Below are 23,125 nucleotides of genomic sequence, written 5' to 3' on the forward strand. Positions count from 1 at the left end.
CGTTTACAGAGGGGTTAAACTCTAACAACCCAGAGAAAGAGAGGTGGTCTTTTTTCATATTTTAAAAGCCAAAAATTCCTGGTTCAAGGCCTATGATTTTCAGTTGCCAAAAACATGGCCTTTGAATTTGCCTTCTGTATTTGAAAACAGTAATAGTTGCTTGTCCGTGGCAGATGTGGTGAAAGATCACGAATGGTTCAGAAGGGCCCAGAGCATCACCATTATCCACATTCCGTTAGGAAACGCAGTTCTACTTGTTTTGAAGAATGCGTTTCACAGGTGGGTGGAGAGTGCATGGCCTCTGTACTATTGTTGCAACTTCCTGTGAGGTTATAATTATTTCAAAATCCTTTTAAAAAAAAAAAGTGTTTTGTCCTACTGATAGAAATGAGAGCCCTGGTGACTTACGTTAGCCCAACAATCCTGAATTAAAAAAGAAGGTGTCATCAAGAGTGAGAATAAATGGCCAGAGTGAATTTCATGGCTGGCAAAACCTCTGGGAAGGCCCAGCCTGGGCCTGAGTCGTTTCCCTGGGACTCACCTACAGACCTCCATCTGCACTCCGCAGCCGAGATCTGAGTTTTTGAAATACCTGGGTCCGCCGAGGCACACTGGGAGCGTAGGTAAATCGTGCCAATTCCTGATTTTTACTAAATCAACTCAACACTCAGAAGGTATGAGAAAAGCGGGGCCCTTCCTTCTGTGAAGGGTGGGGCCTGCCTGAAGTACCGGGCAAAGCACTATCAGAGTGGGGATCGTGGACTCTGGAGCCAGAATGTCCAGGTAGGAGGCCCAGTTTTGCCACTTAACTAGCCATTTGCCCGTGAGCCAGGGGTTAACTACTCTCTGGACCTCAGCTTCTCTGTAAACCGGGAATAAGGCTGGCCGCTTTCTCACAGAGTTGCTCAGAGGATTGAATGAGTTATTAAAAGAGCATACAGAATTCCCAGCACATGTTAGCGATCGGGTGAGTGGCAGGAAGACTGTGCAGGGCTAAAGGCACAACCTTGAGAAAGGGTTGTGTGCTTCTAGCACTAGTGCTGGAGATAATTATGCTTTACATGTTATATTACCCTTATCTACATTTATTCTTGCCTCGCCTTATGAATCACCTGGGCGGGGGGATACTAAACTTACCTGCAACATCAAACACACCTGGAGTTAATAGGGAGTTAGGAAATCTGGATTCTACCTTTGATTCTGCTTCAGCTAGCGGAGAGGCCATGAGAAAGTCAACGCACCTCCTCTGGCTTCGGTTTCCTCCTCTATATAATGACAGGGTTGGGCTAGAATGTCCTTGGTCTCGAAGGCCCCCTCCAAGTCATTAGATTTTATGATTCTGAGTTTGGTGCCTGGTTTGAGAAGGGTTCTTTATCAAAAGCAAAATTATTCTCAATTCACACTTCTAAATTTTCCTATAACATTGATGTTGCCTCTTTACCTCTCTCTCTGTCCCCACACATACTTCAGAGCTGACAGAGGTATTTCATTCCCGTCTGTGTGTGACAGTGGCCCTCAGCTCTCGGGGATATTCATCCTACACCAGGGGCTGGGCAATGAGGTTTTACTTTTTAGAGTGTTTTATGCTTTTAAAGCAAATATGCCTTATCTATTTTGGTCCTTAAATGTTAGGACAGAAATTATTATCGCTACTGAATTTCACGTCAGCTTCATGAGGACAGAAGTTACTTCTGTTCTGGGCTTTATCTTTTTTTTTATTTTTTAGAGAGAGGGAGGGGGTCGGGGCGGGGCAGAGGGAGAGAATCTTAAGAAGACTCCCCACTGAGCACAGAACCTGATATGGGGCTCAATCTCAGGACCCTGAGATCATGACCTGAGCCAAAACCAAGAGTCAGACATCTAACCAACTGAGCCACCCAGGCGCCCCTCTCGGCTTTACCTAGTACCAGATACCTACTTAGAGAATCTTTTTTGCTGAGTTAGTGAATGGATCTCCACTATACAGATGAGAAGTTAAAGAACTGCTCGAGGTCAGGCTGTTAAAAAAAGGCTTCTGCATCATCTGTCTCCAGGTCTGTTGCTCTTTCTATCACCTCAATGACTAATCTCAGAGAGGCTCAAAATGGATTTGCATAGACAAAAATAAAACCTATGTTTCACGGCAACACTCGGCAGTGACCTTAGAAATACAAGGCCGAAGAGGGACCAGGAGGCAGCGTTTGGATGATGCTTCTCTTAGCACCCCACGTTCTGGGTGTATGGATTCACCTAATTCCCAAAACAAACCTCCCTCTCCTACCTCTCTGCCTTTGCATGTGCTTTGCCTACCTCCTGGAATGTTCTTCTTATCCTTTCCTCTTCCTTGATATGGCCAACCCTTAATCAGAAATCATGTTCCACCAAGATCTTCTGCCACCGAAATCTGAGCTCACCTTTGTCAGAGCACATACCACACAATGTTCTATTTCCTCATTTTCTCAACTTCCTTTCTCTTCCCCAGCCCCACACTATAAGTTCTTGAGTACAGGGACTGTATCTTTTACATCCATAAATAAATTCCTAAAACGTGGTTGGTACACAGGGTTTTAATAGTTGTTGGTTGAATGAATTGTTGTGTGCAATCCTGTACCTTATCAAGAGAAAAAAAAAAAGTTGAAAAATCTCCAAAGAGCACTTTTCCCCCTTACGATGAACTGGTAGCAATAGGTCACCCGTATGCACCAGTAATGAACACAGGCCAATGTGAGATTATGCTGCGGGACGTGCGGAAGGCATTCTCTCTCGTGGCTGCTGATGTGACCACAGGAAGACATGGGCTGCTGTGGATGTTGCAATTGCAGGGATGGACCCACAGCAGTCACACTGCTCCAGGGATATTGTCTGGCCCATTTCCTACAGGGACCAGAGCCTTGGGCCTGGGGCCCCAGATTCCATCCCAGCCACAGGAAGTGGAAGCACCTGGGGAAGCTACAGAAAAAAAGAGTGTTGCTTTACACATGCAGACAGGCTGAAAAGATTGTGGGGAAAAAGACTGAGGGAAATTAGCCTAATTACCTTTGGAAGGAAAAGTGTGGCTGGTTTTCCTTTTCACCACTTACCCTTATTATAGACTTGCAGCTCCTTGGTAAAAAGCATTATAAAAGTAGGGAAGGTGGGGGTTTGGGGTCTTTTGTATAAAGGATACAGGGACAAAGTGGGATTATAACAAGAGTAAGTAAAGAACTCTACCAGGACTAGGGAAAGAAAACAGGAGGGACCCCTAGGTTTCTTCCCAAGCTGTGTCTATTCCAAGCTGGGGTGGGAGGGAGAGCTATCTCTTTCATGTTGCACATACTGAAGGTTCCAGAGAGTCTTCAGGGTAGTGGGAACTCAAATAGAGGCGGCCATTAACACAGGCACAAGGCTCACCCGAGTGGGGGTGGGGGCACCACTTTCAGAAGCATTCTAATCAAAAGTTGCCAGGCCCTAAGCTCTATCTCAAGTGAGTCCCTAACACCTTCTCTGCTTCCTGTGTCTCTGCAGTACCCAACCTTCCAAGGCAGAGGAGGAAAGAGAAGGTGCTGCGGAGCATCCGAGGGCTGGGCGGCCAGGGCCCCATGGGCACGTGTGGACTAGCGTGGCCTCCCACACTCTCAGGCCAGCCCTGTTGCCTCTCCTGAGGTGAGATCCGGGAGCATTGCCGCTGAGTGAGAAAACAGAAGTAAAAATACTTTGACAATTGTAAAGGTGCTATACAAGCGTGAAGAAGTAGTATTATTATCAGTGCTTTATTTAGCTGCAGTTTGCATCAGCACTGTACACTGACATCGCGGATGCTTTGGCTCCAATACATATGAACATTCCTCATTCCAAAGACGCACCTGCTCCATGAGTTACCAGCCTCACTGGGCCTCCTGCCCTTTGTTCCTGCTGTTCTCTGGACCTGGAAGGCCTTCTGAATGAGGCTGCTCTGACTGGCAAGTTCCTAATGGTCCCTGAGGGGCCACCACCCTTTTCCATCTCTCTCTGGTCTCCTTTCACAACACCCCATCCATTTCAGCTAGGGACTTGCCACGGTGGGGAGCACTGGCCACCTCCTTGCTCGCCTTTCTGATTAGACTGTGAGTTCCTGGAAGGCAGGAGCTAGGACTTGTCAGTGGAAATACGCTCACAGGCCAGTATGTGAGATGTTCCTCTAAGAGAGCAAAGTTTGCCGTCCCTAACAGACTCTTTTGGCTTACACGCCCCACACCTGGAGTTGTGTGTAATCTGCGCATGCTGGAGGCTGGAGAAGTACCAGTGATAATGATCAGGACAAGCCATGGAGGAATGCTAAGGAGGCATGAGGCATTGTGCTAAGCACCCCCCCTAGGCTGCTCATGCTATTTTCCTGAATTTGTAGATGAGCAAATAAAAGAGGCAATCTGCCTTAGGTCCCCAAACTAAATAGCGGGGCTTAAGTCAGTTTGACTCCAACATCTATGGTCTTAATCACTACACCAGGAGAAGATAATGCAGAAGAAATGGAAAAGAGAGGAGAAAAGAGGCATTTGTCATTTACTAAGAAAAGAATATCCTATTTTTAGCTTGACTTCACTATTGTTGTTTTAAGATATGAACAGCACTATTTCCCCTACATCCCTTCTTCTAGTCTAATGACCTGGCAGGTAATGGCAGCAGACAAATAAAATTTCCATGAAACAATAAAATAATACCAGAGGACTTTCATGCAGAAGAGAGCCAAGATCCTGCCTCCCTAAGTCTCGGGAGTTGGCATCCACCTCTTCCTCCCATCTGCACCTTTGAAATGGTCAGAGAACTCTTCCCTCCCATCCTTGACTTAGCAGCAAAGACCTCCAACTGTTTCCAGGGATGACAGGGCAGGGGTGCAGCAGGGGCAGGGAATCGCCTTGTTCAGAGGCTCCTGCGTAGACACAAATTAGGATGGAAGGCCTGACAGGCCCCTTTGCTGCCAGGTCCTTCAAAGCTAAAGAAAGTTTCACTTGGGAACCCCTTCCATTAAATGTCTGGCAGGCCAGTCAGAATAGATGTGAGGGGAAAGCACGTTACAGGGTAAGTCTCTACCTCTACAGAGAGCTTGTCTACTTTTTTTTTTTTTTTTTTTTTACTTTCTGTCTTCAAGGACCAGTAAGAGAGCAGCAAAGGGGAAGTTCTCACCTACACCCCCTCTCAACCCCATAAAATGACTGGAAAAGGGCTGTCATTGTGTGGAACTCAAGGGAAGAGCAATGGGATGATGGTCCATTCTCGTACCACTCCTGAGAATAAACACCCTCATACAATTCAATGAGGAAGCAAGCTTTCAGAATATTCTGGCTCCACCACCCACTAGCTGTGTGACCTTGGAAAAACTACTTCACCTTGTATCTGTAAAAAATAGAAAATGATTCCACTTGTCTTAAAGAATTGTTCTGAGGGTTATAGGCTCAATATACAGCAAACCTTTAAAACTGTGCCTGGTAAATAAGTGCAGTAAGTATTAGCTGTTAGCATAGTTATTGCTGTTAGTATTATTATTAGCATCACTCTGTTTTCTCTCTGCTCTGTCCCCTGCCCTGCGATAATCTCACCTATTCTGAAGATAAACACTAGAGATTACAGTTCCAAATTCTCTCTTGTAATATTCTTTGGAAGACTGGACAAAGAAACCGACTTCAAATAATTTCCCTTTTCGTGGCACTGGTAATAGAAACACCTAAGTCAACCACTCAGCATTCAGGCAAGATTCTCATAAAGATGGCTGCCAGCACATTAGAAGTTAAGCATTTTGCCAATATAAATGCACCAAATATACCTAATGTCATTATTCTTGAGACTCATCACACACTCAAGCTCATCTTTAATATCTATCAAACAGAAGAGAGCCATGATGACAGATGATTAATAGCACTGAGACTTGGCTTCCTGAAGAAGGCAGGATAATGGAAGGAATACCGCTACATTTCCAGTAGAAGAGAATTCTGTCCAAGAGATGCTGGACTGAATTCTTTGTGGGAAAGGAAATGGGGTGAATGGAGAACTCACTCCTGATGCATTCTGGAAAGCAGGGGTGGAGGTTAGTGCTACAATACATCCCAGTCCATGATGTTCCAAGTATCTAGATGTTCAAACTCTCAAAGGGCTAGAAACTCCGTATAGCAATTTAAAAACATGGCACCCCAATATTTTTATACTGTTCCCATTTAGAAGTGGATATATATATCCTCCCCTTGCATCTGGGATGTAAGTGTTTGAATAATGGAATATGGTGGAAGTGATGTATCAGTTTCTGAGCCCAGAACTTAATAAGTGGGCAGCTTCCACTTCCTATTTCTTCAGACACTTGATGTTGAACCAGCCACCATTGTATGAGGAAGCTCAAGTTGCTCACGGAGAAGGCTTTGTGAAGAGGACCCTGTAGAGAGGAACTCAGGCCAGTCCTAGCTCAACTCTCTGCTAATGAGCCACACTGGCCCCCATGTGAGTGAGCCGTCTCAGAACTGGATGCTACAGCCCCTGGCTGAGCTATCCCAGGTGATACTATGTGGAGCAGAGTAGTATCTGCCAAAATGTAGATTCAGGAGTCAAATCAATGATTTTTTTTTTAAGTAAATGCTGTGTCCAGTGTGGGGCTGGAACTCATGACCCCAAGATCAAGAGGAGCATGCTCCACTGACTGAGCCAGCCACCCTTCCACCCAGACTCCTGATTGTTTTTGTTTTAAACATCTGGTTATGGCATGGTTTCTAATGCAGTTAGATAACTTAATGTATTCCATGTTTAGGGGAGAATCCCTTCCTGGATCCTTTCTAGGTATATTCTCTATCTTGAAATATTGCTTTCTTTGCTTTCTCCTCTTAGACCAGCAAAAGACTGAAATTAGCTGTCGGATATATTGCAGATGACAGTAGTTTTCAGATTGTCTATGTGTCAAACAGTACAAAACTCATCCCTAAGATGTTTTGTCCCAGTCTCTTAAGATAATTCTTCTTATTTTTTATAAGATTTTATTTATTTATTTATGTACTTATTTATTTATTTGAGAGAGAGAGAGAGAGCTCGAGCAGGGGGAGGGGTAGAGGGAGAGAATCTCAAGCAGACTCCGTGCTGAGTGCCTAGCCTGACACGGGGCTCGATCTCATGACCCTGAGATCATGACCTGAGCTGAAATCAAGAGTGAGACGCTTTACCAACTGAGCCACCAGGTGCCCCTTCTTATTATTAATCATAGAGAAGCAAATTATATCAATGAGGTACAATCTCAAATTAGCTTTTTTTTTTTTTTTAAGGATACTATTTAATGCTGGTGAACTTGGGATGAGATCAATATATCACACATGGCAGGATAACTTAGGACAACCATTTAGAAAACAATTTGACAATGTGCACTACACACACTCCCATCCATGTACATTAGCAATACTAACCTTTGACTCAGTAACTTTACCTCTAATGATTTATCTTAAGCAAATAATCTGAAATAAGAAGAAAAAAAAGGAACCTTATTAGAGGAAGATGCTCATTGTAGCCTTATTTATCATGGTGAAAAAATTGGAAGCAGGATAAATTTCTAAACTTGGAGAAGAAATTAAAATAAAAGTATACTGCATCAGCTTCGTGGAATATTATGCAACCATTAAGATGATAACAAGGAAGACCAGACATCCTCAGCTTATGATGTAATACTAAGTGGGAAAAGAATCAGAATATAAAACTGTATATATACTGACTACAACTTTATATAGACAGAGATACATATAAATACACATTAAAATGGAAAAGATAAAAAATTAAGTTATTTTATATAATAACTTACATTAGGTTTTTTCCCCTTTAGAAAGAAAACTTTGTATTTCTTTAATATTTAAAAAGGTAGGAAGGAGAGATGATCCATTAAAAAAAATAAAATTACCCTCCAACTCAATTAAGCAGAGAATTTTCTTGGTCAAGATGGTTGTTATTGCCCTTCTGTTGAATAAAACCAAGAACTAATACTTGGATCCAGTGGAAAATAATTTATTTTAGATGGTAACTTCTTAGACAAAGGTATCTCTATCACTTTGTATCATATTTATCCTTTGGGTGTTCAGTAAGAGAAAATGGAAGTAATTCAGAAATTGAAGTTAAATGAGCACATTATATTTTTGGCTTTGTTCCTCTCCCCTCCCAACCTTCTACTTTTCCCTTCCTAGACTTTCAGAATATGAAGTGCTAAAATAAACCAGCAACAACAGTTTCTATTTTTAGAGTGAACTTTAATCTAATTTTCACCAAGATCCATGCCAATTCAAAATCACTGCTCTTCTCTTGGTGCTAGTAATACAGTGATGGTCTTTTGCATTAAAATTTAAGAATTACAGTCACATAGGAGAAAGAAAAACTTGGCTTAGACTTCTTAGTGGTCAAATGTACACTGGCAAAAGCAAATGGAAAACTGATTGCAACTGTGTACTTGGATATTTAAAGCCAACACCATTTTTACCCCAATGGCTCAAATATTGGCATTAAGGTCCCCTTTCTTGACTCTAAAAACATGCACAGGAAAGTGGAGAAGGAAGGCCTGGCCTATTCAAATTCCAAATTTCCACTTACAGCCCTGCAAGCGAAGGGGCAGGAAGTAAGGACACTTCTTCTGCCGGCTTTCTTGCTCACTGCTGTAGTCATCCCCCTCCTTCACCACGATCCAAATAAGTGACCATCTAAGCGTTAGATTAACTTTTATTTCGATGTGTGGCAAAACATTAAGTACGTGTTCTTATAAACTAATTTCCAAGCAGAACTGTTCATATTTTACCTTAGAGATAAATGGCTGCTAGAACACTGAATCTATCTCAGAATTTGGTCACATTGAGCCATTTTTCTCAGGCATAAAATAAATACCATAGCAGATAAGGATAATTCTGTGCTTCTGCCATTGGTTGTTAGAGCAACAAGAAGCCAGACTTCAGCTCTCTCTGTAGCCATTTACAAATCAGCCCACTCAATACTAATGCAAATGTAAACATATCATTCTGCCAACCACTGGGGCTGAAGGAATATCTTGGGAGCTAAAATGTGAACTCCCATTTGGTTCCAAGGCTTCTAGGCTAAGCATCCTATTGCCACAGTAAAACAGGCGGAAGTCAAGATGTTCTCCATCAGAAGAAAATAAAGTTAAATAAGGTAAATTAAACTAAAATAAGTAAATATAAACAAACCCCTAAACTGGGTAACTTTTAGGAGGCCCAAAGACAGGATACTTGTAGCTCTTGAAAATAGAAAAATTACCATTCTCTCTCTCTTTCTTTCTCTCACATACACATACAAAACCCTAAACTATTTAAGTTGTTTAAAAGAATCTACATTAACACCTCTTGGTCACGGTCAAAGTAAAAATCGCTTATTGTTTCAAAGAATCTACATTAACACCTCTTGGTCAGGGTCAAAGTAAAAATCGCTTAATATTTAAGTGATGAAATCCATAGCACTAAGCATCAAGGCTTTGATCTTAATTAGCTCCTGCTACTGTGACTTACACCAGAGTTGTTTGTAGGCTTTTAACACTACAGACAGGCTCCCCATCTCTTTGCTCTAACAGGCCAACAGCATGCCTATAAAGTAGAGAGGTCCACTTGATGATGCAAATGTGCAGGTGGGTGATTAGAGACACTTTGAGCATCGACTTTTCTTGTGATCTAAAATTTGCTCATGTAGAAGGTGGCTTCAGGCAGAACTAATGATGTATCTAAAAATGATGGCTGCAGAATCTGTTAATTTAGAGGGTTTTTTTTTTTACTTTGAAATGTCTTTATTCAATGCAATTTGCCGGTGACCTCAACTTAATAAAAAAAAACATGAGTGTATCTGAAATCTGTGCTTGCCATGAAATAGCTGTTAGTTTTAATACAGAATTCGTACCTGTGCTCTCAGAGGTGTCAGAATGACTGAACCAGAAAAGATCGCGGTTCTCACACTGAGTAAATGCAGATTCAATGGTGGTGCCTTATTTTTTATACCTTGGAGACACTGGATCTCTGTAGATATCTGGGCCGCCATGAGGATGGTGGCACCTTTCTAAAAGTTAATACTGAGTATAAGACGACCCGGAACACATCTTGAGCTGGCATTAACTTGGTCCCGCACTGTGGGGTGTGTTTCAATTGGTCAGTGCCCATGCCAAAGGGCTGGCTAAATATTTTGATTATCACCTTGCAATATACCAAACTTCTTGGATCGTAAATTAGAAAATTCTCAAAGATGTCAATATTTGTATATTAGAATTTTAAGGTCTTAGACATGGATTTCTTTTTAAGTGTGGCAAAAGTACTGGAGTGAGTTAAGTCTCCTCTGGGATATTAGCCTGAAAACCTAGAGAGAGGAAAGGACAGATCCAAATGAAATGAGCAGAATAATGCCAGCACTCAATGAATTTGATTTTATGTTGTAAAACTATCAAACAGCGTGTAGGCTTAGTCTAGGGTCAAAGGTTTCAACAAGAGCACTGATTTCAACTTTTTTTTTTCTCCTTTTGGTCCCATAATCCCCATGTCTTAATACCAAGTTTTGAGAGTGTGATCATCACAGTTATAATTCAAATGCAGGCCCGACATAATTTTATACTAGTATCTTAGTCTACTGAACTGTGAGGATTGCCCGCAGTGACCCTGGACTCCATGTCTATTCTGCCCTAGTTTACAACCGAGAGAACCAATGCCCAGGGAAATTAGGTGGCTTGTCTCAGTATATGATGCAGTGGGAACTCAGACCCAGAGCTTGGGACTCTTTACAACTCATGTCTGTCTACTCAGATCAATACAAAACAAATGTCATTGGTGAAAAGAAGCTATCAGGATGGGCCACATGATTTGCAGGGGCCAGTGTAAAATGAAAATGTGGAGGTCCTAATTAAAAAATTATTAATAATTTTAAGATAGCTACAGAAGAGCATTCTAGGCATGGGGCCAAGTGTGACTGCACAGGTAACACACCCAGGAAAACGGACCCTGGGTGTCGCGATTTCATTATTTACTGGATGCTGACTCTTGGAAGGTAAAGGGAAAGAAAGGCTCTTTGAACACTGAAAATGCTCAAAAATTATCTGTCACATGGATAAGTGAATGAATGACTATGCACATGAGTGAAAGAATGCACCTAGGAAATTACTACTAAGACTCGGGGGCAGGTTGAGTTAATGCAATAAGTCAACATGAGAACTTGGTCCATTCCTTAACAGTCACAGTTCATAATCTGAAAATACCACGTAACATGATCAACCTTCCCAGCCCCGACACAAATAAGTTATGAGAACTACGTCCAACATGCGAGTGGCCACGTGCGCATGTGGTAGGCATTACTGTGCTATTATGTGCTCAAGAAACGCCAACTGCTTACCAGAACTGTTTTGTATTTTTTCTCTCTTTTTGCATTTAGAAGTATCCATCCAGATACATTTTATGGAACCCATCCATGTGCAAAATCTACAAGCCCTTCCCTTCAGATATGAATATTTCATACATTGCCAGGCATCCTTGATTTAAAAACAATAGTAATAATAATAAAACTACTACAATTTATTGAGTTTTTATTATGTCAAATATCATGCCAAGTGCTTTGAATATATTTCCTCCTGACGAGGGCCTCATAACATCTCTATGAGGTAGATATATTACGCTGATTTTCCAGCGAGGAAAACCAGGCTCTGAGAGGTTGAGTGGCAGAATCAGAATTTGACCTTAGGACTATTTGGATTCCTGAAGACTCACTGCTCTTTGAAAAGAAAATAGTGCAAGTTGGACACACCAAGAAGAGCAGAGCAGGAGATATTGCTTGACTTGAAAGAATGAAACTTTTATTTCATAAGGCCTGAGTGAAGTTTCACTTTGGGGAACAGAAGTGAAAATCTAGGTGGTTAATTTTCAGCTTACTACAAAGGCCCATCAGTCGTACAAAGACATGTGGAGGAGGAGCCTCCTTGCCCACATTTTATGGGGCCTTCGGCCTGATTTATTGCCTTACTATACCAGGAAAAGAGGTTAACAGTGTAACAGTACAGAGTGAAAGAAGGCTCAGAGCCAAAGCTAAGATTTCCTCTCAGGTAGTTTGTAGGATGTTTCATTAAGAGACAAGACAAAGATTTAAAAAAAAAAATGTGCATAACTTTCCTCGGTAGATACAGATTTACAATGTGTAATAGAAACACGGGAATCGTTACCTTTAGAGATTCAGGGGTTAATGGTTTTTGGAAGTAGGAATCATAAGAAAATGTGAGTTTATAATCATGAAATGTCTCAGAATTGAAGAAAATATAGTTAGTGTTTCTGTCTCTCCCTCTCAGGAGATAAAAGTGCCTTCAGAGTTATGGCTTCTATTTATTATGATGTTTCAAAGTGTTAATCTGGCAGGAGTATCTTATTTCTTATTTAAAACAAGCTACAGAAAAAAATAAGGAAAAAATGTGGAAGCGTAGCAAAAGCAAATTCATTTTATATATATTCTGTCCACATTTTGTAGCATTGTCCTCCAGTGTCATATCTTATATATTTTTTAATTGCCTGATTAAATAAAAAGTCTATTTTAGGTATGCAAAATTTTCAAATAACGGCAGAAAAATATTTCTGGCCAAACACCAAAGTTTTATAGCTTGAGAACACTCATGAATATGTCTATGTAATATATACTGTATGTACATAGTATGCGTATATAACAGTGTGATACATACAAATAATTTGTAACAAAATGCTTATTTTGTTCATGTATCCATCCAGTGGTAAGAGAGTCTCCGGCATCTAAGTCCATTGGGATGGTCCCATTCCCCTGTCCAAGATTGCTTTAGGCTTCAGCCATGAGCAGGTGTCATGACTATATACAGAGACCCAGGAGAAATGTGTTACTAAGAAAGGTTTCTTAGTTAGACTTGGTCTCTTGATCTGCTGGCTATTCACTTGGAATGTGCCAGTTTTACTGGAAATATGAAAAGAGCTAGCCAAGGACAGGACAACAGGCTGGGAATGGCAGAGAATACAGAAAGAACCTGAGTCTTTGATGACATTGTTGAACCAAAGAATTTACCAACCCTGGAGCCACCCCATCTCAGGACTTCTTTTTATGTGACTTAATATACATGTCCTCATTGCTGAAGCAACTTTGAGTTGGGTTTTCTGCTACTTGTAGCCAAATGCAACATGACTGACACCTATTATGTTCAAAGAACTATTCTGGCCAATTTCCACACATTTTCTCTAATTGATTTCACATCTCTAAGCTAAGGGATATTTTCTCCACTTAAGAGAAAAGGAAACTAAGACTTGGAGAAACTAATCATATACTCACATCCAGTTATTAGATAGGACAGGATTGCAACCTTAGTCTGCTTGACTTTGAAAGTTATCATTTAAAATCTCTGTACGTGGGGCACCTGGGTGGCTCAGTCAGTTAAGGGTCTGACTCTTGATTTCAGCTCAGATTATGATCTCAGATTGAGCCTGCTTAAGCTTCTCTCTCTCCCTTTCTCTCTGCCCTTCCCTCCTCTCTCTCCTTAAAAAAAAAAAAAAGAAAGCCTCCTAAAATCTCTGTATGCCTTTGTGTACAAGTGTGGTGGTACTGCATTTTTATATATGTCCACACTTATATACCTGTGGTGAAGGTGTTATCTGTGGTAGCCCATCATTTATCACATTTTTCAGTCTTTGAAAAGCTAAGATGTTCAACATAAACATGTTTAACATAATAATGTTAAAAAGACTGAGGCAGAATTGAGGGAATATTTGATAAAATAAAGCAAATGGCATGAGCTGGGAAAAGTAATCATTACCAGGTTTCCTTTTCCACGGGGATTACTTATTTTCCTTCTCATGGGTCAGAGAAGTCCAGCTCTGTTCTTGCAGCTAGCTGAGACATCAGCATCGTGCCAGATGACATCTGCATTAAATACTTATCAATCTGTATGGATACCATTAATGAGGAGGAATGTCGTAAGGGAGATATGTGTCTCTACAGAAGATACCGAATCAAAGATGGCACATTTCCTGGATGGGGGCTACCATGCACCTTCCATTTTCAAAGAAGACTTTCCTAATCAATCAAGGCATTTCTTTTTCTCCCTGACCTTGGATATAGACCCACAGATTTCTTCAACACTAGCTGCGGCAGCCACTACCAATCAGTCAGGTGTGGCCCTCTACTTGGAAATTCATTTGCCCTGTGTGTCCTACATGTTCCACGGGGGATGGCTCTTCAGGGACATAACTGAAATTACAGGGAAATTGTGCAATGCTAGCTTATCAACCCCTGAGAGCTGAATGAAGCGAAATTACTGCTAACTGAAAATATTATCTATGTATTTCTGAAAATTGAGTCTAAAAACTATATTAGCAGCAATGAAGTTTAAGTGACCCCGAAAGAAAAGGGCAAAGTGTTGTAAAATATAAATGGCAATAATAAATTTGAAAGTTGGACTATTTGTGTGTTCGTCTCTTTTTTACAGATAGCTATATGCACATTCGTGAAGTGAATTCATATTTTGAAAAATCACCATTGGATTCGATCCTATCACCTAGCTAATTAAAATATGAAAATAAATACAACATTAAGCAATCCTACTACTAGAAAGAATCTTGGAGATTCTCTAGACTCTCTGCTGCCCATCCCCACCTCACTTTGTTCTAATGAGAAAACTAAGGGCAGCAAGGCCAGTGCCTTGTCCACAGATATTTGCTAACTCCATTAAAACACCTTCCTCATAGCCCTCCAAAATGACCTTCTGGTCCCCCAAATTCTCCTCCTTTACTCAGTCACCCCATGAAAGACAACAGGATTCAGGGATTCTGTAAATGCAGTTAATCAGGTAAATAATATTCATCCTCATGAGAAATAAACGAAAGACTACGAACAGTATGCTGAGTACAAAGTAGGACACGAAGATCAGTATGGTGAATGTTTGTTTTGTTACTACTATAATGATTATTTTTAAAAGCCCCCCAATTGATTATTCTAAAAGTAACAGGGCCCTCCTGAGCACTTATGTTCTATGACTTTATTGTTTCTTCCACTGATGGAACCAAGGAGGTTTTCGAGTGAGTGGCTGAGTTGTGGGCTTTGAAGTCAGACAGGCGTGGGCATGAATCCCGACTCTGCCACGGCCTGCTCCTGGTGAGGTACTGAGCTGTGGTAGACAGAATAATGTCCCCACCCCTCCCCAAAGATGTCCACACCCTAATCCCTGAACCTGTGAAGAGGCTACTTTACCTGGCAAGAGGGACTCTGTATATGTGATTAAGTAAAGGATCTGAAAACAGGGAGATTTTCCTGGATTACCTGGGTGGGCCCAATGTAATCATCAGGGTCCTGAAAAGATGGAAGGAGGAGGCACATAGCCAGGAAGGAGCTGGGACTACAGAAGCAAGTGAAGAAAGGAAGGCAGCCTCCAGAAGCTGGAAAAGATGGTTAAATGGCTTCACCCCAAGGCCTCCGGAAGAAATACAGCCCTGCGGACACCTTGCCTTTAGCCCAGTGACACCCATTTGGGTCTTCTTCTGTCCAGAACTGCGAGGTCACACAGTCGCGTTGTTTTAGGCCTCAGAAGCTGTGAGAATTTGTTATGACAGCAATGGGAAACTAACTGATGCTCCTGAGCATGTGTCCTCATCTATAAAATGGGAATAAAAAAGTATGTGCCCCACAGGGCTGATGCAAAGATTTTATTAAGAGAATATAAAGAAAACACGTTAGTGCTTGGCAGAGATTAAAAACTCAGTGAATGTTCACTGTCATTATACATGTGATATCATCACATAGACTAGGGATTTATATAGTGCTGATTATAATAAACGGTGATTCCATAAAATGTAATTCATTCTATCATAATAATACCTTACATCTGAGCAGCACTCATCTGGCTTTTACGAAGAACGTTTACCTCTGCTGTCTCAGGTGATGCTTATTAGAATTGTGACTCCACAGATGAAGAGACTGAGGGCCCGAGGGGACAGTGCTTTCCTCAGTCACTCAGAGAGCACTCTGTTGACCAAAGTTGGAGTCCAGGTCATCTGATTCCAAATACCATACACTCCCAATCTCATCGTGTGGCTTACAGAAATATACGGGCATGATATGCAGAATCTTAATATGAAACAAAAATGATAAAGCCAAATGATGATGGGGTTATTCATCGCACACCAGACCATTTCCCATACAACCTCACCCAGCGACGTCTTCTGCCAGGGCCTCCAGCCCCTGCTCCTCCAAGCGCAGCCTGAGTACTCTCCCTAATGCATCTAGTCAATTGTGCAAAGCACAAGGGAAAAAATTCCATCCTGACCGCAGCAGGCAATCACCTTATGCCCTGAAGCATGAAGTTTGATTACCCTTATCTCAGTTTATCATTAAATCAAAAACTGTTGCTATGAATACTGGCCTAGGACTCCATTTATGAAATGATATAGGCCAGTCAGCAGAAATAAGTGAGCGCTCTTTTTCTTTCTTAATTTCTGCTCACTGTGAAGATTTTTTTTTTTTTTTGAACGAGGGGAAAAAAAAAAGCCTCTTTAGCTTTGAACGGATTTTATTACTTTCTTCACTCTTTCATGAGCTAGCCGGGATGCCTCTGGCTCATCACCATTCTCCCTGTGCTGTAGGCAAGAGGTTTCAGATCTGATACCTGGTGGCCTACCAATGCTAGCCTTGAAGTCTACACCTTGTTTGGGTAGGGATCTGCACTCTGGCCATACCAGAGCATCATTTATCAAAGCATGGTCAAGGGACTGCAGGGTGTGGGTCACCTGAAAATGCAGACTCTGGACCCAGCAGAACAGAGCTATTAGTGCTGGGGCCCTGGGAATCTACCTTTTAACCCTACGTGATACTGATGAATTTTATCGTTGGAGGACCACTGGTAGAGATCAAAGCTGTGGGTAATGACAGGAATGGTCTGGGAATGTGCCTGGATTTCCCGGGTGCTATTCAGCTTTTCATCAGCCCAGGGGTCAACCAGCACAGAACATATGCCAATCATCTCTATCGGCCTTCAGTACAACCAACAGTAGAAGCCAGATTTCTGCGCTCATGAATCCAAAATGGCTGACATCAGGGTCAGGGTTATGCAACTGGGCATCAGGGTTGGGGTCAATCTCCAGGCCACTGGACCTCTCCTGCCAAACTCCCCTTTCCAGTCTGGCTGAATGTGCAGCAAGTGTCGTGCATGAGGGTAGAGGGTGGCTGGTGGGGAAACTGACTTCAAGGGCTACAGATCAGTTAAAGAGACATGATAAAAGCCCCTGGGAAGATACAGCACAGTATGAGGGCTAAAAGCATGGGCTCTGGAGCCAGACTGCATTTACTTTTGTTTAATAGACACCAAGGCATAGACAGCACTCACCACCTGCCAAGCACTATTCTAAGTGCTGTTCAAATATTAATTCGTTTATGTCTCACTACAACCCTCTAGGTGGGTACTACCATCATGGTCCACGTTTTCTGTGGTGAAACTGAGCCTCAGAGAGGTGAAGTAATGCGCTCAAGACCACAGCTGATCAGTCACACAGCCCGGACTCACACCCCGACGGGCCGGCTCCAGGGTTCATGCTGTTCGATACCCTGCCACGCTATTTCTCATGGACCCAACTCCCCTGGTTTGACCCTTGGAAAACTGCATCAGCCCCCATCCCTGCATAAAATGAGGACATTATTAATAATAGAACCTACCTCCAAGAATGCAAATCAAATCATTTAATAGCTGCACTGAAAAGTGTATCAGGCACACAGTAAGCACTCAGTAAATGCTAGCTCTTAGTTCCCAGTTGGTCCTACACTCTCAGGGGCAGCCTGAGGATTAAATTAGATAACATATTCAAAGGGTCAGGCACAGTGCCATGGCACACAGAAGTGCTAGCTGTTATTATTAGCTGAGTTGAGCCAGGCCAGTTTATTTTAGGTCCTGTCTGGAAGGCAACTGTGCTTTATGCGGGAGAAGGCAGCCAGTCCTCCAAAAAAAATAACTGGGTGGGAGCCAGACTAATTATTAGACTGAACAGGTTCTCTGCTTTATGTCACTGGACTATTCCTGAAAAGTTCCTGATAGTGAATTTGTATATGCTTAATCCTTTTTCCCCACTGACCTATTTTATAATTTCTGATTGATCTTTCATTGGCGGTGATTCTTGACTTAAGTCTTCCCTCAGACTGTCATGTAACTATTAACTTGTAAAAGACTTAAATGTACCAAGGAAAATTGAACCACTGGAACAACTCTTGCCAAAGTAATTGGCTTAATCATTCCCTAATGTAATTGTTTTCATTTTATTTTTCCTGTATTATGTGTTCTAATAAGCACGCTTCTACTACACTGAACGTCCCGTCTTTCCTTCCATGAAGATTATCACCTCCACTAGTAAACGTAACCGTAGTTAAGTGGTTTGATTACAATTTGTGTTAAGTCAAGGGGTGAATGAAGGCTTGGCAACCCTCATACCCAACAGCCTAGCTTGGAGTAGGGTTGGGCATGGGAGGGAGGAGGGACGTGGGGAAGGAGTTGAGAAAGTGGGCTTGTGGGTTGCAACTGCTGGGAGGTGAGTTTATCCTGAAAGCTCAGACCCAGAAAGTGCAGCTGAATCCCTAGGGTCTCTCCAGGATGGGATTTTCCAAAAGGAAGCATTAGGAACTTTCCAGGTTGTTTACTGCTACTTTTTCACTTTATCAGGAAAAAACGGTCAGCTCCAACCCCATTTTTTGCAGAGTTTACCAGGCATGATAGGATCTATCTGCAATGTAATAAAATGTTAAACTCAACTGACACGTTTACTAAGATGTTTGCTGCGCATCACTCTGCTACCTTTCAGAGACGAACAGGCAGTCCAGCCTCACTGGACCTGCAGTGTGGTCTGAGCACTTACAGTCTAGCTCTTATCATTCTCACAGTTTTGACAAGTTTCTACACTCTTCTGCTTCCTCTCCCCACATCCCCTTTTCCCCTCTCCAAAACCCCCCATATATGTATGCAATTTATTCCTTACCATAGAGTCTATGTCTAACATAGAGTTTTTTCAAGTTTAAAAAAGATGAAACCAGTGAAGCAGGACCCTTCTAGTTTGGTTCTGCTAAACATCCCCATGGGGGGAACTGTCTCACTGGGTAATTTGAGGCAAATCATGTTATCCCTTGCAATGTTCCTGTGCAACACTGAACCAGTTGGCAGTTGATACGGGGTTTTTAGCTCTGATCACGGAGCAATCTACTGAATTGCCGCAAGATTGATCCCATTCATTCTGATGGCTTAAGCCATGGGGCCATCTGCTGAATGGCTAAGTAGAGAAAGTAGACCAGAGATACTCAATAAATATTTGTGGCTTGCATGGCAAACTGCCTCTTCACACCTGAAATGCAAGTCTGTCCTAGGCTAGGACTCAAATGTGGACAACTGATCGAGACCCCACCCCCACCCCCACCCCCACCCCAGGGCCTTTGCCTAAGCTGTTCTCTATGCTTGGAATGCCCTCCCTCTCACCACCTCCCCCACTGCCCCTCACAGTCCACCTGTCCAAATCCTACCTAGTTCAAGGACCAGCTCAAATATCAGCGGCTCCACAAAGCCTTCCCTGACTACTCTAGCCAGAAATAACTTCTCACTCCTCTCAATTTCCATAGGTCTGTGTGTTTGTTTTCGGGCCCTTAAAACGCTCGCCATTTTATTTTGGCTATGTGTTTACCTGGTCTTTTCTATACCACTCAGCAAGACCCTTGAGCTCTGGAACTATGTGTCAGTTCCTGAACCATCTCCCTACCCTGGCACCTACTTGTGCAGAGCAGACATTTGGTAAAAGTTGGCTGAATGAACAAATGGTCACCCCAGCAATGACAAAAACAGAAACAACTGCAACATTCTTTATTCCTTCTTCTGCCTCTCCTCCTCCTCCTTCTTCTGTAGCTTTGCAAAAAATGTTTACTTGATCCACCAATTACCCAGGGGAGGAGGTTCAGGGACTTACTGATAGATGTAGACAACTCCACAGACCACAAAAGCTTCCAGAGACCCCTATAATGACAAGTGATGCCTAGGCCAACATAGACGCTGGGGGAGTCTGAGTCTCTGGTCTGCTGACAGCCGGCTCCTGGGAATGGAAGTGTTATTTTCCCAAAGAGCTTCATCTGCTCTGGTTCATATGTGCCAGTTCCTCGTCTGACTAGAAACTCCTGACTTTATTTTTAAATACAGACTCCAGTAATAGGCTAAGTAATCGCAGATCTTCCCGAGACCTTATTTTACATGTCCCAACATACTGGCCTTCTTCGAACCCATATTTCTTTCCTGTAAATACATGTTGAACACCTTAAATTTCAGCATTCTATGTAGTGGTAGTATGTATTTGTTTTTTTTTTCCCCCTCCCGTAGGAATCCTGAACAAAAAAAGGACAACAAAAGAAATGCTGATGCACGAGTGACAATTTCTCAACAATGCGCGTCTGATTACTCGTCTAGGTAAAAGGATTCTCCTGCAACCATAAGTAAGAAAAATGCGTATGACAATGTAATACATAGTCAAACGTCAATAATACAATTTCCATCCTGGTGCCACTAAAGCTTGAACAGCTGCAGCTCTCACTGTCTTTGCTGATGGGGCCCATAAATACTCCTGGGAAATGGGACAAGGATACATAATGGATCTTCACCTGCCAAGAGCAGGGAAATGAGTGTCAGTCGCACCCTGACGCAGACGCACTTCTTGGTGGAGAGTGATGAATATTGCCGTTTGTCCTATGTCACTGTCATCTGGGACAGGAAAGCCTACCATGGAGAAAAATGGTGGCAGAAGAAGCTGTTCTAGGACACTTGAAAAGAAGAGTGTGTCATAATTATTTGGCCACCAGGAATAAAAGTGAAAGAAGTGTATAACAATATGATTTAGTTTAGAAAAGGTTAAAATTTAAGAGGATCCCCACACTGTACATATCCTTTCATTCGGTATAAAATTTTCCCTCAAAACAGGACTCTTTTATTGAAGACCACATGTGAGAAATATCAGGGAGGCACAAAATTGTAGGGTTGTTCATGTTCCCAGAAATAATTCAGTGTAGTGATGAAAGGGTGCGGGCTGACATGTTAGGCAGAAGTGAGTTCAAATCCCGACTCTACCACCCCCCTGCTGGTATGACCTCAGGAAAATGACCTGACTTCTCAGGTCCCTGAGTTTTCTTTTTAGATAGAGCAGTGATAATAACAGAGCCCACCCTGTGCAGCTGATTGAAGGTTACGTGATATAATTATGATGAAGACTAAGAGTAAGTGCTAGGTATTGTGTAGTGGCTGTTGTTTTCCCCCTCTTCCTCTTTCTCCATCACCGTCATCTTCGTCCTATCATCCCAGCTGGTACGAGGCAGTCTCCCCAGCCCACATCAAACTCCAAAAGCAGTACTTCTAATCATAAAAGTTTTCTTTTTAAAGCTTCGCAACATAACAAATGTATCCACCTAACTCATGTCATGCTTGTTTTATCAAGCAATGATTATTGTAACAGATACCTTCTTAGTAAAAAGAAGAACCCCCCTGCAAAAAAAAAAAAAAAAAAAAAAAACTGATAGAAAGTATTGGGTACGATCAGACACAAGGCCCAGATTTAGGGACATCACATGTTCTTTGTGAAAAGGGAAGAAGCAATGACATGCCCAGTTCTCCGAGGAACTTAGACAAGGTCTTTTTCTGTTTTCAGTCATTTGGAATCACAGGCTAAAGCCTACTTCATTCTTTTCTTTGCCTTTTTAAAAAAGACTGCCTTCCGAAGGTCTAGGATGAGTGGTGTCTGAGTGGCTTCTTCTAATTCTGTAATTCTGGTGGTTTAATTGTATCAAGCCCACAGAGGCTTTCCCGTGGGTTGTCTAAGGCTGTGGCAAGTCCTCTCACCAGTGGAGCTCGCCACTGCGAGTCGGCAGGGCCTTTCCGCAGGTGTGCCCCCAGACCTGGATGAGGGGCCCAGCCCAGGTCGCCAAACAATGGAAACTTCCCGTTCTGGGTGTTAACTTTAGTTACCACAGCCAGACAATGCTGCCAGTGGTGTGGAAGAAAAAATTGCTGTAGCCAGCTGTGCTGTTCACAGTCGGATGGATTCTGTGTAGCTCCAAATGGTGATGGAGCCAGCAGCCTGTTGTAGCCAAGGACAGGATGATGGATGATCTACATACTGTGTCCAAGTAGAGAGAATGGCAGAAGTTCACTTCAGGGTTGTTAAAATGCTAATCTGGGGGAGTTAACAAAGGCTTAATAGAAACGAAAAGTTTGAGAAATAAGTACACCTCATGTGGTATCTATGTGGGCCACTGATTTGATCGCCCTTGGTTACCTAAATGGTGGCTTTTCACAGTAAAAACCCTTCCTAGTTTTCCTGTCGGATGAATGGAAGCGGCTCCAAAGTATCTAGCCACACTGCCACCGTTGTCATGGTCCGAGTAGAAAAGTCAGCCCAACAATAGCCACCTCAACTGAAGAAGGTTATGATATGCTTAATATAGTTATATGAATTTTATTCTCTCTCTGTGTCCTGGGAATAAATCAAAACACACTTTTTTTTCTCTCCAACTACAAGTTGGCCGCTGTTCATGAAATAAGCAGCAACCTAAGACATGGGCTTTGGTGGATTTCAAAGTGAAGTCTCCATTCGCATGAGTTCCCCTGTTCTAGTGACAGTTTCAATTCGTAAATTACACTTACAGTATATTGAATGATTAGTGTTCACAATTTAGGATTCAATGGCATGCTTCAAAAAAAGGGGCATATTTACATTTCTTGCCAAGTGATCCATTTTGCCACGCTCTAGTTCTTTGCATTCTTACTTAAGTTGAACATACAGAAACGTGTGTGCCTCACCTGGCGTTGGAACACTGGCTAGCATAGCTTCTTGCAAACGACAGGTACTCAATAAATACGGACTGGTTGGCATACCCCAAGGGCCTCTTGCTTCCTCTAGAAATGAATCCAGAATGTGCAGGCTTAAAGTCTATTAATTGAAATAAAAGGTAATATTTTATCCTGCGATGTGTGAGGGAAGGAGTTCACCTCCTATGGTTACACCAATAATGGTTAGGCATTCAGCCAGGCTCTTAACTCTGCATAAAATGCATCAGAAGGGTGAAAAATGACCCCATTTCAGATGTATTTTTCACTCTTTGTATCTTAGTGAAATTCACATGCAAGAACAATGACTAAGTTAATTACCAGCGTTTATTA

The 23,125-nt window shown here is 42.2% G+C and overlaps 1 protein-coding gene across 13 annotated transcripts in view; it reads right to left on the reverse strand.

Moving 5' to 3' along the window:
- SEMA6D (semaphorin 6D) overlaps window positions 1-23,125 on the reverse strand; it is a 590,398-nt gene that overhangs the window by 27,137 nt on the left and 540,136 nt on the right. The window contains exon 1 of one of the 13 annotated variants that reach the window (XM_036075931.2): window positions 22,766-22,995. The exons of the other annotated variants lie outside the window; for them this stretch is intronic. The gene's annotated coding sequence lies outside the window, so the exon portion shown is untranslated. Of the gene's footprint in view, window positions 1-22,765; window positions 22,996-23,125 lie in introns of those variants that run through there. 13 annotated transcript variants of the gene reach the window in all.

Source organism: Halichoerus grypus, chromosome 8 (genome assembly GCF_964656455.1).
Source record: "Halichoerus grypus chromosome 8, mHalGry1.hap1.1, whole genome shotgun sequence".
Classification (NCBI taxonomy): domain Eukaryota; kingdom Metazoa; phylum Chordata; class Mammalia; order Carnivora; family Phocidae; genus Halichoerus; species Halichoerus grypus.